Here is a 17,759-nt window from a genome sequence, read left to right as displayed (position 1 = left end):
TGTAAAGTATAATGCGTAGAGCAAGAAGAGTATTATTAAATAATACTGTAAAAGCATGGTATGGTTTCTAAGCCATAAAATACATACATAAATAAATAAAGACTAAAAGTACTCAACTGGTGCTTCTAAAATCCTCCTAACCCGATGTACCTAACCTAAGTCTATTACGAGGGAAGAAGTAAGTGTGGTCTAGCATAAGTTTAGTATTATTTAGCCAAGAATCTATCCAAGATTTCCCTTAGGGTCTAATCAGATCCGTACCTTGGTTTAGAATGAAGGAGGTCTGGTATCTCTCTGTCTTTGGAATCGATTTCCCAACACCCTGCAAGGGGAGCTTGGAAACACTGGAGCTGGATTTCTCGGCAAGAGAAAAGAAAGCGTCTCTCTCAGTGCGTCTGCTTCCTTCGGCACTTGCTGTAGCGATATGCGTCAGGCAAGTAGATAGTCGAACTGCTCCAAACCACCGTGTGTTTGCTTGGGCAAGTGTGGACATATTTATACCTTGAAGGTGCTGAGTTTGACATAAAGGTGAACATGATAATGTCATAAAAGAGTCTCAGTTCTTTGAAAACTCCATGAGTTCTTGGACAAATCAATATTCAAGCAAGGGGAAGTCCTTAACTGCTGAAGCCGAGTTTTCCAAGAAATCGTTGTGGATTTTCGGAACTAGTAGAAGTAACTATGCCGTATTTGGACTGCATGGGCTATGTCTAAATATGGTTATGATTTTTATGCCTATTTAAGGGCAAGGTGATTTACACCTATATAAGGGCATGAATCCGGAAAATTACACTAGGGTCCAAAAATGCTATACAACAACCCTGTGCCCATTGAGGCAGTGTTCCCCATCCCACTGGATCCTGGCTGGACTGGGCATGAAGGTATTGGTGTTTATTCAATAGGAGCCAGGAATGGGGGAGCACAGGATTAGGGTGATTTTACTTTGGACACAGGAAGTGGAGGTATTCAAATGCTGAGGTGATGTAACATCTGGGGTGGAAGGTGTAGATGTGGTCCAAGTGAGACTCACTGTAGCTGTCTGCCCAGCCAGAACTGATGGACCAGACTGTTCCTCATCATCCACATTGGCCGGAGTGGGTTCCTCATGGAAGGCTTGTTTCAGATCAGGGATCTGAAGAGGAGGTACCTTCAGTAGCAGGGGCAGAAGTTTGTCCACATACTCTGGGTGTTGGACCTATTATACAATAAGATGAAAATTATTTTAATAATCTGCATGATACATCAAACTAGTTAGTGGGAAAAAATAAGCTACCTAACAGTTTGCATTACAGTCCAAACTACTTATATATAGCAGGTAAAATGATGTCCTGAAATGGGTGATAAATTAGGTAGTATACACAGAATTTAGCAAACATTCAACACAACCTAGTAGAGAGGACACATCGACAATACACTATTTAAAGGCCTAGGGCCTCCTGGAGAGAATCCTCTCCTGGGCAGAGGAGAACAACATCATCTCACCCTTTCAGGCAGGTTTCAGGGCATGCACAGACACGGTTGATCAAGCTTTTAGGCTGCTACTCCTTCATTGGAAGGTGGTCACCATTGGCAAAGGCGGTCTTTATTTGGCATTTATTGATTTAAAGACCGCCTTTGACTTGGTTCCCTGTGAACACCTTTAGTTGATATTGGAGGAGATGGGGATTCCTCTACCAATTCTAAATCTTCAGGCACGCATGCATGATGGAACCTATGCCCGCATTAGATGGGGATCTCAAGAGCAGAAAACTGACAGAATACCTGTGAATCGAGGGGTATGTCAGGGCTGTGTGTTAGCCCCAACACTCTTCACGCTATTTGTGAATGGTGTGGTCTCCTTTCTGCTCGAAATAAACGCTGATGCCCCGGTCTTGGCAGGTGACAAAGTGCCCACCCTCCTTTTTGCTGACGACACGCTGTTGGTTTCAAAAACCCCAGTGGGTCTACAAAGGCTGCTGGATCATTTCTGTCTGTTTTGTGAGCAGAGTGGCCTGGTCATAAATACCTCAAAAACCAAACTCCTATATTTTAACCCAAGTAAGGCGTCCAGATCCACCCTCTCCTTAGCTGGGGTGTCACTGGAACGCGTAAACGAATTTGATTACCTGGGTATTAGAATCTCACATAATTTAAAGTGGCAACCTCACATAGATAAAATGGTATTAAATCACAAAAGGGTAGTCGGAGTATTAGGGCGAGAAAATCGCACATCCATCTTTAAGCCTATCGCTCCTGCCTTGGATAATTATGCTGCAAAAGCTGTAGGCTGTGCCCTTTATGGCGCAGAGCTGTGGGGCTTTGATTGTGTTGACGCCCTGACCACCTCTGAGAACAGGTTTTTTAGGGAGCTGACATCGCTACCAAGGGGTAATCCCATCAAACCATTACTGAGTGATTTGGGTCGCCGTTCCATTAAGGATTTAGCCAGGTTACGTCCTCTTCTATACTGGGCCAGGTTATGGCGGACCCCCGAGCTCTCAAAGAATTTAGTTGGCTTGAAAGAAGTTATGAACCTTTATGGTGCTCACAAAATTAGCTGGATTTGCAATATAAAGAAACTCTTGCTTGAATCTGGCCTGCCAACCGATTGGGAGTCTGAGGTTTCTCTATCCAAGGATGAAACTAAACGAGCCTACTGGAAATGGGTTGATGAAAAAGAATTAAGGGACCCAAACCAAGGCAGGCTGACTGAGGCGTTCATGCAGCATAAACTAAAGCCTCGTTTGGAGCCTTACTTGGATTTCATTAAGAAACCAAGAGACAGATCCCTTTTTATCCAGTTTAGGTTGGGAAACCTCCCCCTCCTTGATTATACGTGTAAGTGGAAGCCCCCGCATCAAACCTCACCTGGCTGCCCAATCTGTGAAGGTGTTACTGAAAATATCCCTCATGGCTTCTTTGTATGCCCAGCCTACGTAAAACTCAGACAGAAATGGCTAAAACCAGTGTGTTTACTGCTTGGAACCAGGGATCATTCCTCTGCACTCAGAATACTTAAAGCTGACACTAGTACAACCTTAGTGTGTGGGGTGGCCACATTTCTGAGCTGGGCTTGGCTGATTAGATCGAAGGCTACTAGATGACCTTAGTTTTAGCTGGAATTTAAAAAAAATATATAACTCACAAAGCTGCTATTGTTTAATATGTTCTTAAACTATTTATTGAAATATGAATGGTTTTATTGTAATGTACTTTTTAAAAAAATGTAATGTATATGAACTGTGGCTTTATATTTCTAAGTGCTTTTATGATATTTTGTATATCGAAATAAAGCTTTGATGATGACAACTGGAAACATGGACGGCAGACCAGCCAGCACACATCTAAATAGGTCGGACAGGAATTAGCCTTTTTGTGCGCAGATTAAGTGAGTCTGGACATATGCATATGATGTGCTCCAGGCACTCTGAATGAAAAGCGAATCCCCTAAAGCATTTGACATTCTTGAACCTTGATAAATGTAAACCATATTTCAGTGATGTTAATGGGAGTCTAGTGATCTTAACTCAACATGAGTGTTTTTTTAATTTCATACCCGTGTAGTGCTGAGGAGCAGGTGAGGTGTAAGTTGATAAAAGTAGCGGCCAACGTGACAAGTTAGAGAATTCTTCAAAGTTTTTGTCATACAATATTACTGCTGCCACTTTTCTGGCAATAATCTTTAATGCACTTTAATGTGAGTTCCTTCATTAGATCCATTGCATTTAATATCATGTGCACATTGGCAATTCCATTAGAGGTAGGTACATTTACATACTCACTTAATTCACTTCAGATATGATTCTTTAGGATCCTTAACTCTGAATGTTTCTGCCTCAATCTGCACTTCAGAAAATGAAGATCTACCAAAGTACTAAGATTTGTCAGGCCAAATTCCAGTTTTATTTGGCAATTGAGCATGCTCTGTGGAAGGCAAAGAGTGAGTGGATAACAGCAGGCTTTTTTTCGATTTTAAGTTTAAACTTAGCTCCATATGATGCTGAATCATAGATGCGGTACAAAAGGGGGTGGTGATGGACGGACCATCTGAACCAACCAAACACTCACACCCAGTCAACAGATCTGGGTTTAATCCATCAGCGTTCTTTAGCCCACTCTGTCACCCCAGTTCAGAGATGGGCATATGCAAATCAGTCTTGACCCTGTGCCCAATGGGAACAGTCCAGCCCGGAACTGCCAGGCCAGGCCCTCCCTGGATTGGAAACAAGCATCCTAGAACCGGTTTTGGGGTTTCACCCCTCATCAGCCAGGATAGATTGACTCCACTGGCATGGAGAACACAACACACACATCTGGGCATACCCGTCCCACCCGGGGTGGCAAATGCAAAAAGAACAACTGATGGACAGAATGCAGAACAATGTCATACATTCACTCAAGTACAGAGATCTGAGCCAAAATCCATTGTTGTTTTTCTCATCATGCCATTCCAGTTGGGACCCAGCCATATACAAATCAGTCTGGACCCTGTGCCCAATGAAAACAGTCCAGCCCAAACTGTCAGGCCAGGCCCTCCCTGGACTGGAAAAACAGATCCTAGGATCAGTTTCAGGGTTTCCTTGTGACTGGGGGTGAATGTTTGCATTGTCCAGCATTCTGTCCATCCATTGTTGTTTCTTTTACAATTTGAAAGGTACCATCTGCTTCATTGAGAGTGTATACCTATTACATTTTGACAGTGGATTTGCTTTAGCCACACTTTACATGAATCTCTGTTTTTTAAACTTTAGCAACTTGGGAATCTTAATTGTTGTTGATATCCTAAAAACAGACCCGTAGGAAATTTGCAGCAAATATTCCTTTTGTCTGCAGTACATCAAAAAGCTGAAATATTTTGGATGACATTTTAAGTGTCAGTAGTAAGTCTGTAAACTTGACAACATTTGCAACTCCGCAAAGTTTCGAAATCAACTTTGCACAACACATCAGCGAAATGTTCATTCTGCACATCCCTAGTTGATGGCGAATTGATCAAAATGTTATCAATGGAAACAAAGGGCTTGATACACAGAAGACGCCACATTCACAAAGTCAGTATGTGCAATACACAAAGGTTTGTATTAAGAAACACAATGCAAGCAATGCAAAGGGCTTTTCCCTGGCGCTTGTTTGAACGGAGGTCTGTTCACACATATAGGCATCCATCCGACCATTTGCTAGGTTTCACAAGGCATCCCAATCTGCCTGCCCTCTCAATAATATTCATGATGTGGGTGGTTTGTAACTTTTTGCGAAGAGACTCTTTGTGATGTTGGGGTTTCGAGCGCCACTGTTCTGCACAGGGAGTGAATATTGTACTGCAACCAGCTTCTCCGCGTGATGTTTAAATTGAAGGACTTTGATTTGCCATATGTAGCAGATGTGCATACATTTTTTCTTTTTTCGCATTCTTTGATTACATAGTCTCTGTTTTTCATTTGCTGGTTTTTATAGTTGGTGTTTCCTAAATTCCAGAACTTTTATTACCATAAGAATTAGAACAGTGAAGTGGTAAAACATTTGCATATAGAGTGTTTTTTGATTGGAAAACGTAGGTGATTCTATTAAAGTGTCTGCTCCTTCACCGTCATTTAAGCATGATAAGCAGCTGCAATTTAGTTTCTCATTTTTCACCAATCTAGTTAATAAACACTTGTGTAATATGTACTTCGCTGGGCGAAAGAAAATGTTATTGGATGCTGACTAATGTTGTTTAACAGTTGTTTATCTACATTCCATGAGTAAACTGTAATTGCCTTTTACACTGTCTTATCCAGTTTCATTTCCATCTACAAGGTGTAACAGCTTCCTACACAATTTATGACAAATCACTTTGGTGTATGTTTTACAGACAAACTTAGAGTGTTTCCAAGTAAATTTTCCAAAGTCAGATTAATTCACATGTTCTCCTAAAAATCAAAACGTCAATATTGCATTTACATATTAATGATAACTATAGGACATTAAAATGTTATAAAATATTTGGTAATATGTGTGTTATGCTTTAATAACAATTTTGTCATTAAAAACCCAATTTTAAAATTTACAATTGATACGGCTGATGGTGCAAATTTCCACAACAGTGCTATTTACTGTTGTATCACATATTTGAGAGTGTGCTAACCTGCAGCTGCCAATGCTGCTCAGCTTTAGCAAATTCTATGCCTGCGTTTCATCATAAACGCATAAAGGGCAATCTATTGCATTAATTAATTGAAGAGAAAAAAGTTTACTTGCTGAAACACAAGTATTGCGCATATTTTTTTTTATTAAAAGAGCACCACCCTTATAACATTTAAAATTGCCCAACGTTTCACCGTTCTGTTACTTTACTACGTGTTATTGTGTATCAATCAGTGTTTTTTTACATACACGCAATAGGAATAACAATTTATGCTCCAGCTAAACAGTTCTGGCCACTCTGCACATAGCAAAGATCAAAACAGAATATCTTTACAGTCTCTCATAAATCCGGAATTAACATTTAAAATCACTTAGCACCAACGGGGAATATTGTTTTGTAATCTAGCAAATGATAATTATCTGAATCAAAGTTATGTTTATGAGAGGTTTTTTTCAGCAAATAGCAGTTTGTTAAAATTAGATTTGGATGCTTGTATTTATTATTTGTATACACTTGACGTCTGAATTAACAACAAAGCCATAGTTGATTTCAAGAATGAGTTCAGTATGACACACCTATGCACGTCCAACTGCTTTTTACTCACCAGAATTAACACATCGAAGAAGATGTAAATCTTTTCATTTGAAACTCAACATATGAGATTTAAGATTGGAATTTACAATGTACAATGTACAAAATTGACTCTGTCGTCCTTAATATGAGTTGCCCGAAGTGTAATCCCTGAGAAGAGCTGCTCTGGCAAGTCACAGATTTTCCAGTAGGTGTGAAAATCCCTCTTTTTGTTCGTTCAACCCATTTGTGGCTGTCTGGTATGGATGTTTTTTTAACCTCCACAACCTGGGCCACTGATGTGCACAACCCAATGCATGTCTGCTGACCCCTAAGCATGGTAAACCTTCTAATCCCCAATTGTGATCATTAACTTTCTAGTGAAGCTGCAGACTGGTGCAGGCAAATATTCAAATGGCCTGGAAAGTTAAACGTTACCTATGGACTGCAGTACCTATTGTTTCATTCACTGGGCTGAAAAAAAACACCTTGCTTCAGGCCAACACTCGTAGTCTGATTGCGGCAGGTTTTAAACCTGCAAGCGACCCTGTCTAAATAACCTTTTATTGATAGAAGGGAATCACATTTTCAGATATCAGGTAGCTTAGCGCAATTTGGCACAAAGTAAAGTTGGGCCATCCGCTAAACAATAGGTCCCATTACATTCCTATAGAATTTATATTTCAACGGATGGGATATCGTCACCTTTGTGACAGCATAACCTTACACCTACATCTAAATCTGCCCCTTAGTGTTCGGGAGACAGGTACGCCATCACAGGTATGACGAATATCTTGTCTGTCTTGGTACAAGTGCATTAGGATATAACAAACTTGTACTAAAGCACAGAGTATTAACATGAACGGGATATCCACCATGTTTGTGATGAAGTACCTGTCAACTAAGCTCTAAATGGGCCCTAGTATATACATTTAAAACACCTCGGAATATCATATTGGCATGCTCCTAAAGTCACTAAACTCCATAAGCTATTTTCACTTTCCAAAGGGTTTAGCTGAACAGTTACACCCCTTGAAGCCCCTCCCTTTTCAATCTACATGAAATACAATTTTATTTAAATTTGGTTTGGTGGAAGATACAGACATGTTTCAACCACTGTTTTTAAAATTGATAAAAAATCAAATTGAATAGTGAAGATGGATTTTCAAGACATATACATTAAAAGTGACAGTTAATGGTCAGACTTTGCCTGCATGACTCCCCAGTCAGTGCTTCCCCTGTAATGAGGTTGAGAAATTATTCAAGAGCATAAACAATGGTTTATGTCAGGAAGACCTGAATATGTGTTCATGACTTCTCTCAGGAAGGGCAGCCAGGGAAGGTTCAGAAGTCTCAATAACTTGAAGCAGATCAGGTTGAAAACTTCCCGTTCAGAGTTAATTATAAAGGGAGACTTGGGAAAACCCATTCCTTTGATCCCAGGGTATGGCATAAACAGCTTGGCATCATCCCAGAGAGATGGTCCCAGAACAGTTTGGAGGGGTTTAGGATGAGAGAACTAATAATTTCCATATACACACCTGATCCAGCGGTTCACCAACAACAGATACTCTACTACCAAATACTCACCGGGGCCCATAAACTCACAGTGGTTAAACCGCTGTTAGGGGGGTTCAAATTTATAAAATTTCACAAACGGTTTAGGATTAGTTTATTAAATAACTCTGTTCATACTTCAACTAACCCTTCCCAGATCAACAAGTTCTTTCCTCTGGTCGATGGATCATTTGTTGAATCTAGTTGATGGAGATAATTAACATAAACAACATTTTGTATACTTTAAGTAAATTACCACAGACTCAAGAAGTTTTAAAAAATGTATTTAAAATGTTAGCTGCTTGTGAAGAGTTTTAATGCAGTGCAGTCACCATCATTCATAGGGGAGAAAATTCAATTAATGAACACAATGCAGTTGTCTCTGACTCATGCAATAATTGATGCTGGAAACGGAGAGAACGGAGAGAAAAGATTAAAAACATTAGCAAATAACAGAAATGTAAAATTACTATGGATGGTGTGAAAGACCAACACCCTGGCCAAAGGGCTGGTGGGGGTCCCTTTAGATAGGTTCAAGAGACAAAGACTTCAGGACAGGCATCAGGACAGCATAGTTACCCTCTCTTAGATACCGACGGTTGCGCCACAACCCTCCCTGACACTCTCTTCCTCCTCGAGATTCTTCTGCAATCTTCAAATCTAACGTAATTAAATTAAGATAGAAATTTCTGCTTCACGTTCTGCATTCAGCTTTTCGTCAGCAATTCAGCATCTCACAGCAGTCAACTCTTCCCTGCAGCAAGGCTTCATCATCTGCATTCAGCAATTCTCCATCTGACTAACTAACTAAAGCTAACTTAATTATACCTTTTGTTCTGCATGTTCCACCCAATAATGTTTAAATATTTGGAAAATACAAAATTTGATTGGTCAGGTAAAGGGGGGTCTTCATCACACCATGCTTAAATGTCCCAAAACTCAGTTGAACCATTGTCCGTAAACTCAACACCTCACTTTTTGTTAATAAATTTTATTCCCATATACTACTTCTAAAATATTGAAAGGTTTAGACATAATGATGAATACAACTCTTCATTGTTGTACTCTGCATCATCTGTTCCCATGAAGTAGCACTTGATCTTGTCTACCTTTCAACTGTGAGAAAAGCCCAAAAACGCACGAATGATAAAACTCAAAAGACAGGTGTTAATTTTTCAGATAACGTGTTTGCACTGCATACAAGCCACCTCTACTCTATCCCATTTTATTTATTAGACTTATTCCCACATTAGCATTAGTAAATTAGCTTGCTTTCACTTCAGAATAGCAGGTGCCATGCATGCAAGACTTCAAGCCGCCATCCTAATAGATTCTGCTCATGCGCCAGAATTTCCCTCCAAGCATTAATTTGTCATCCTAGGTAGATGTAGTTGATGCATGCGTAAAACAGATTTCCTGTTTACAGCGGTATTAGTCCTTCTTCAATGTTACCTTCATTACTACATCCATACCCAAGCCTTACTAACCCAAAATGTTTGTGTGATTGCCACTAGTTTCCACAAAACTTTATTAATAACTTGTTAGTGAGTTAAACAGTGAATTGTTTCCGAGCAAGTCTCTTGTCTCCGAAACTTTGCTCCATCACACCCATGCTTGGGACACCTGCCACCTCCAAGGGCAGAAGAGTTCTGCGATGTTGGATTTACCCAGAATAATGCACTGTGCAATACTGTGCAGTAACAGTCAAATAAGTACTCTACACTGGTAAGACTGAAAGCCACAAAAAGTGTGCAAAGGAAACCTTACAGTCATATGCCAAGTAGGTAACTCAGTGCATCAGACCACTTGCAAAGGTAGGTGAAACCCAAGTCCAGAGATGGATTCCCATCAAAGTCTTGTAGGTGATCAAATGTTAACATCTGGTTGTGTGGGGAACAGTTATACTGCTTTTCAGTTCACTGAATCAACAACTATTTTACTTTTTTACTTAAACAGAGAGTTGTGGGTGAGCCTTTCCTTGAGTCATTGGTTTTTTAAGGGCTCTGAGGGTAGGATTCTATAGGTTCCTTTTGGCTATGGAGAGGATTAGTACCACTCCTTCTCCCCCAAAGTGAGTACCTTTTCTTTCCTTACCCTTGTAGAGCGTGGCCTCCTTCATCTTGAGCTTGGTCCAGGCGAGGTGAGGTATTATCCCCTGCCACTATGGGTGAGTAAGGAATTTGTTCCTTGTTGTTCATTTTACCTAATTCATTTTTCAAGTAGTGTGGCCCTTTGCATTCATACCATTTTGCATTTTTTGTAGGTGAATGAGACACCATTTGGCATGGAGGAATAGAAACACATATCCTTTATGTTTTACTTTATTCACAGTTTATATGGTTACTATTATTATTATTTTTCGTGCAACACGCACTAGCAGTAGCACAAATTTTTATAAGAACAGAGGCCCTGAAGAAAGCCTTGGGAAGGTTTCCCCCTGTTTTGGAAGAAACATGTCCGCCCACAAGCAGTTATTTGTTTACACTGTTTTTTTGCGCTGTTCTGTGTTTTTAATCAGAAAAAGGCTTACAGCTATTAAAGTTATTTTGCTGTTCGTTCTTTATTCTATTTTTAACCTTTTCCATACACTCACTTCGTTTTAGTTTGGCACTGCACCTATCCCATTGGGTGATCACACGCATGGTCTACAGGCAATCATGGGTTTTTATCCCAGTCCTATACAGTGGGTCTAGAGGCAGTCTCAGTGATCAAGAGACACACTAGCCCAACCATTGGATGACCTGATGATAACATTTGATCACCTACAAGACTTTGATGGGAATACATCTCTGGACATTGGGTTTCACCTACCTTTGCAAGTGGTCTGATGCACTGAGTTACCTACTTGGCATATGACTGTAGGGTTTCCTTTGCACACTTTTTGTGGCTTTCAGTCTTACCAGTGTAGAGTACTTATTTGACTCTTACTTTAGACCCCCAGGCTTCTTTGTGTTTTGCATTTGATTATTAGGGGATAATAGCCTGGGCATGGCTTTAAAATTCCCTTAGACCCCCACCCCTCTTTATTGTTAGTATACTGTGCAGTAAGGCAAACAGGATGTAAAACTAATGGGGAAAGGTTTTCCCTGCAGTTTCTCATTAGTTAGGGAGTAACCAGGAATTCGCCACATCCACTGGCTAGTGAATCCTACAAAAGTGACACCTCACCCCCCACCTCATCAAAACAATTTCTTGACATGTAGAAGAACAGAAGAAGACTATGCCTGCTGTCTGTAACCTGTGTAGAAACCTCAGGGCTGAGAATCTTTCAGGCAGTAATTTCAATGTGAATATTTTCAGAAAAGAGTACTGGATCTGGCTCATGTGTGAAACATTCCATATCGAAGGAATAGAAACGTTTTAATCTCGAAACCTGACTACTCAAGCTGCCAAAGATCTTTCATAGATGGAAGGATTTGTTCCACTTAGTAAACTTAGCTTTCACTCAATGACTAATTTTGAAGGGGTTCAAGAATCACATCATACATAACATAATGACCCTCTGCAATTGAGAATACTATTTTAATACTTTTAGGCTCATAGTTTATTCATGTACACCTTTAACATACGGTTCCAACAGCAAAACAAATCTCTACTCATTCCCATCATTTGCCTGTACATGTGATGGATTATTAATAGATTTTATAGTACACTTATTCTTTTCTGTCCACTGTATATTAAATAAAGGTGTATGGTTTGAGACATATTTCCTTTATAAAGTATATAAGCGTTTCAGAGCTGCTTATCTTTAGCAGAACTCCATTAGCCCAAATTGTTAGTGCAATGTGCCTTTTTATCTCCATGAAGCTTTTAACGATGAATTAAAAAAAATGTTCTGTGTGTGTTTTATATTTTATAAAAATCATACTCTGCATTTTTGTTATTCAATTAAATCATGAAATGTGGCATTATAGTTGCTTTTCCTCTGAACAAGAACATTTAGATGATCTTGAATGTGCAAAGGGAGAGCCCTACATTGTGGCATCCTACAGATGGATTGCTCAGAAAAGGGATGACCACAGTGTGTAATTTTGATGAAAGTTGTGAATCTGCGAAACAAGAAAAAAGGCTTTTGGGCATTGCACTCATGAAGTTAAGATGTGGCATATAACCACTCGGGAACAGACTGCCAGTGTAAAGCTATAGGCAGAATATTGGGTCTGTCATCTGTATGATGTGGCAATCATTCAAAACCATTCTGGATCCACAGGGAGATTTTGGAATAATTATTTACAAGTGCTTTGAAAACTACTCATCTGATCTAGCGTGGACAAGATGTATGGGGTAAACATGATATGCAAATGAAATTGCTCAAGGCATAAAGATTGAAAACTCATGATTAAGAATCTGATTTGATTGAGGGACTATTATTTAACTGATATTTAACAAATGTGCTTGTCAATTCAATAGAGACATATGCTAATATATTTTATGGTATGCTAGCATCCACAGGTAATAGCATATGACAATGTTTCAACAGATATTAATATAGAAATTATTTGCACAAAGTAAAATAGTTACATACAAAACGAAGGAAACACCAAAAGTTGACTATCGTGGTCTTTAGCCCTAGACAAGCATAAGAATAAATTTGGACAGCAATATTATACTTACTTTATGTAGGTTCAATCAATATAAAGTGCACACATAGGGCCCAATTATGATGATGTAGGAAACGGCACCGACCCTCCGAAGGAGCCATTCCTATAGCATCGTAATCTCCTGCTTGGATTCATTTCCGACCGACTCATTTTGATGGTGTCAGATGGAAATGAATCCAACAGGATTTACAAATGTCTTATGATGGGCTTGGAGGGCCCCATCCACCATTCGAAAAAGGACCTGTAATTCCAAGGGCGGGTCTTTCTGCCTGAGGGATTACATTCGGTACAAAAAGGAGGTGGTAATGGATGGAGCATCTGAATCAATCAAAAACTCACACCCAGTGAAAAGATCTGGGTTTAATCCATCACCGTTCTTTAGACCACTCTGCCACCCCAGTTCAGACATGGCTATATGCAAATCAGTCTGACCCTTTGCCTCATGGGAACAGTCCAGCCCGAACTGCCAAGCCATGTCTTCCCTGGACGGAAACAAGCTTCCGAGGACCGGTTTCTGGCATGCCAGCCGTCTTCAGCCCGGCTTGCTTGAATCCAGTGGCAAAGTGAGCAAGGGACTCCTGTCTGAGCATACCCTGCCACACTTATGGTGGCCAAAAGCGGTACAAAAGGGGGTGGTGATGGATGGAGGGATTACATTGGCAGATTTCCAAAGCCTTTCTGTGGCGGTCTTTCCAACACAAAAAGGCTGTGGTTTTCTGACTTTGGAGGCTCCCAGCAGGGCCCCTATGGGTGCAATGCCTCAGAATGATGGTCTAGTGTCCCCCTGTCATCCCAGCACCTCGTAGTAAGGTGCCTGCCACGGGGTGCAGGAACAACTCGCTTCTCAGATCTTTACAATGAGAGCATGCATTGCAGTCTGAAGGCATGCTCCCATGGTAAAGAATAGGATTGAGACTGAACAGTGTTTGGTTGTATCCTACTTGCTGCATTGGGACTAACGACAGGTGGTCGGTCGGACCCATTTCAGAAATGATGTTGGATGAACTCAGGTCTGTCCAACATCGTAGTCAGGCTGTAGTGCTCATAAACATGAGTAAATGGCACATGTGAGGAATGTTACAGAGTGAAGGTAACGGTAAGAGGGCATTTCTTTAAAATGGTGCAAAACATGAATACTGGAGGGAATAATTTAACAGAAGCATGTTAAGTGGCAGAGGCCGTAAATCCAGTGGATTGTGTTGATGGCATTTGGACCTCTATTACGTCAGGTCATCATCAGGACATAGATTACACAAATCACTTTTTAATGCTGGGTGTAGTCTGTTAGCTTGTGTGTAGTTTAGGTGCTGGAACAAAAGGTCTGGGGTGGAAAAGGGACCTTACAGAGAGGCAGGAGGTCAATCCTACGATTGGTTGCCAGAGTTGAGAGACCCGAAATGGTACCAGCTGGGTAAATTGTGGAGCCCAACCAATCAATCAATCAATCAATCAGTGGTTTATAAAGCGTGCTACTGACCCGTGAGGGTCTCAAGGCACTGGGGGGAGAGGAGCAGCTCCAGATCAGTCGAAGAGCCAGGTCTTGAGGTCCTTCCTTAACGCATGTAGTGTCGGGCAGCATCTTACATTCACAGGGAGCTCATTCCAGGGTGTTGCTGCGATGTAGAAGGTTCTCCCACCTGTTCTGTTTCTGCGTATGTGGGGGACCTCTGCCAGGGCAAGGTCGGCGGAGTGGAGGTTCCTCTTGGGTACGTAGAAGGATACTCTCTTGTTGAGGTATTTGGGTACAATGTTGTTGAGGGATTTGTATGCATGGGTGAGGATTTTGAAGGTGACCACTTATTCTATTAGGTCAATAAATATAGTCTAGTATTAAGGGGAAGTTAGAAACCACGCCGTTGAAAGCTAGCAGTAGCAGAAACCAATCCAGCCACACAAGCTATGTGGCTGGAGGGCCGTGGAGATAGAATCAAACATCTGTTCCCTTTTATCATAATATTTATTTCATCATAATAATACTTTATTCGGGTTGTAAGCCCATAAAAGTACACTTACAATAAAAACAAATACAATAAAAAAAAACAATTATTCCTTAAAAGTATATTTAAAATCACACATTTACAGTATTACCCTTGTAGTGTAAATAAAAAGCATAAAAAGCTTCCGGAGCATATACAACATATTAGAAGAAAATACTTTTATTTGCATTTCAGCGACAAGGGATGGGGTCACAGGGGTCCAATCAAGCTCCAGGAGGAGGACCATGTGCCCCCAATTCATTTATTTACTCATCTTCACGGGATGCAATCCTTGGGGGATTTTAGGCATGGGGAGAGGCACAACATGGCATCCTAATTTTTAATGCATTTTGGCTTAAGGAGTTGGAGTTGGAGTAGGGGGGCACACTCCAGCCTCCTTAATATTTACTTCAGGCCCTCGAGGATTCTCTTAGGGCCTCTCATAGTCTCAGGTACGGGGAAAAGCATACCCCCAAAATAAAAACAAGCATGGCCCCTCTCCTAGATACTCGCCCACAGAGTCCTCACTTGTTATTTTTTTGTCACAAATTTAGAGAACCTCCATGTTTTTTTGTAAAAAAAAGAGTTTTGGACCTCACAACCAGGTCTATCTATCTATCTATCTATCTATCTATCTATCTATCTATCTATCTATCTATCTATCTATCTATCTATCTATCTATCTATCTATCTATCTATCTATCTATCTATCTATCTATCTATCTGTCTGTCTGTCTGTCTGTCTGTCTGTCTGTCTGTCTGTCTGTCTGTCTGTCTATCCATCCGTCTTCCTATCAGACTGTCCGTCTTACTATCTATCCATCCATATATCTGCCTATCAATAACAACGGATGACATGGTAGAAAATGTGAGGGAACACAATCAGCCCTTAGACATCTCACAAATACATTTTTTAAATGAGCTTCAGAAAGAGACTAAAAACCTCTGAAAAGTGTAACTATCACATACTAGCTAAGAGCACCTAATGCATGATAATAAAAAACAAGAAGAGAATTATTGTATTTTTAACAAATATTAAATTACTAATAGTAACACATTTCCAAAACCGTATGATGAGTGGTATGTTAAATTTTTAACCTCACCATATACACCCATATTGTAGGAAATTTACAGTTTCTGAATTCTACTTTTTGCTCACCTTAGACCTCTGTGCACTTTACAACTGCTAAACAGGAATTAAGTGCATCATTACGACAACCGAGGAACCGCCACTGACACGCTGTCGGTGGCGGTGCTTTACTTTTTATGGGGTAAATTTTAGGTGTGAGTTGTGGGGTTTATAGGGGAAAAGGGTGGGAAGTCATATATTTTAGTTAATCAATAATTAGACTAAATTAATATCAATTAATTATTTGAACATTAATTATGTTAATTGTGTAATGTTTTAGATGTTAGTTGTGGGGTTATAGGGCTAATGGGTGGGAAGTAATTTATTTTTAATTAAATAATAATTAAAATTCAAACAGAAATACTGTTTTATTTTTGTTGTTTTATTTTTTTATTTTAATACATTTATATTATTTCCTTTTTTTCCCAAATTTTTTACGGAGTCGCGCACCCAAACAGTAAAAAACATCTTGTTGGGTGCGCAGATTCTAGCTGCCATTTCAGAAAAGTCTTGAAGGATTCGCGTACGTTGTTTAACGGCTGCGTGTTTTTCAGTTACATCAAATTCATTTAATATTACGTGATGTGCACAATTGGTATGCGACCAGTCTGCGACTCCTGCTCCCGCGCATTTGCGACACATGCACAATACGGTACACAACACTTGCGCGGTTGTGGGTCCCGCATGAATTATATTTCTGCTGGGGCGTGCTGGGTGCACGACTCCCACAAAAAAAATTTATGTTCTAAAATGATATGTGTCTTTAATATACATATTAGGGCAAGAGATTATCTAAGATGATCATAAAAATAATATATTTGTACTTATAATAAATTTATATTATTTTTAAATATATTTTCGCGGACTCGCGTTGGGTGTGTGCTTTGTGAGTGTGCAGATCCCATTTGACCTACAAAAAAAAAGTTCATAACATTTCCCACTGTAACTATTGAAGGACCCCACCCATTTTAATCATTCTTGTTGGAGCATCTTTAGAGAGACATCTCTTTTCCTACAAGAACCCTTTTTGCTTGTTTTCTTTGGTGTTTTTCACAAAATATCAAATTGCAGGAGGCACCACATCCACGGAGGCTGGAATCTGCTGTGTGGAAATTCTGCACTTTTCCACTTAGAGAGAAGAGAGTAAATGTGAGAAAGGTGAAGTGCAAAATTTGTGACCGGGTCCTGTCAAGAGCAATAAAAAAATACTCTTGCGGCACAGCTTCAATGTGCAAGCATCTCCGGACCACACATCACCTCAATCTTGCTCGGAAGGAAATGAGGCCAGCTGCTTTGAACCCCTCCTCTGCTGTGGCAAGTACATCCGAAGTGTCCTCAGGAACACCTGCAATGAACATTAGGCCAGAATTTGCATTTCTCAAGTAACTTTTATGCTTTGGTGAGCAGATGGTGGATGCAGTTTGTGCTGTGCAATGCAAACATCATTGTTAATTCTTCTTTTTTTTTGGGAATGATAAGTAATTCCCAAAATTTATTCGTTCTTTTTTTGGTAATTTTTTGAAAAAACACTAAAAAAAAACGACAAAATTGTTTAAAAAATTAAAACAATACAAAAGAAAATAGAAGAAAAAAAAGTTCAGAACTGCCTCATCTGGTTAAAGAAAGAACTATCATTGCAAGGTAATTTGTGAAAGGTTTGGTTGAATTTTTGTATACAGCATGATTGACTGAAAGAACGCAGTAATAGTGTATGGTGAATTTATATGTGAAGATGTATGAGGAAGTACTGCAGCATGACACTTCAGGCTCTTTAGCTGCACTGCACTGTGGCACTTCCAAAGCACAGGGATGTGACATATGTA

Source organism: Lissotriton vulgaris, chromosome 9 (assembly GCF_964263255.1).
Source record: "Lissotriton vulgaris chromosome 9, aLisVul1.2, whole genome shotgun sequence".
NCBI lineage: Eukaryota > Metazoa > Chordata > Amphibia > Caudata > Salamandridae > Lissotriton > Lissotriton vulgaris.
This window is presented reverse-complemented; position numbering follows the sequence as displayed.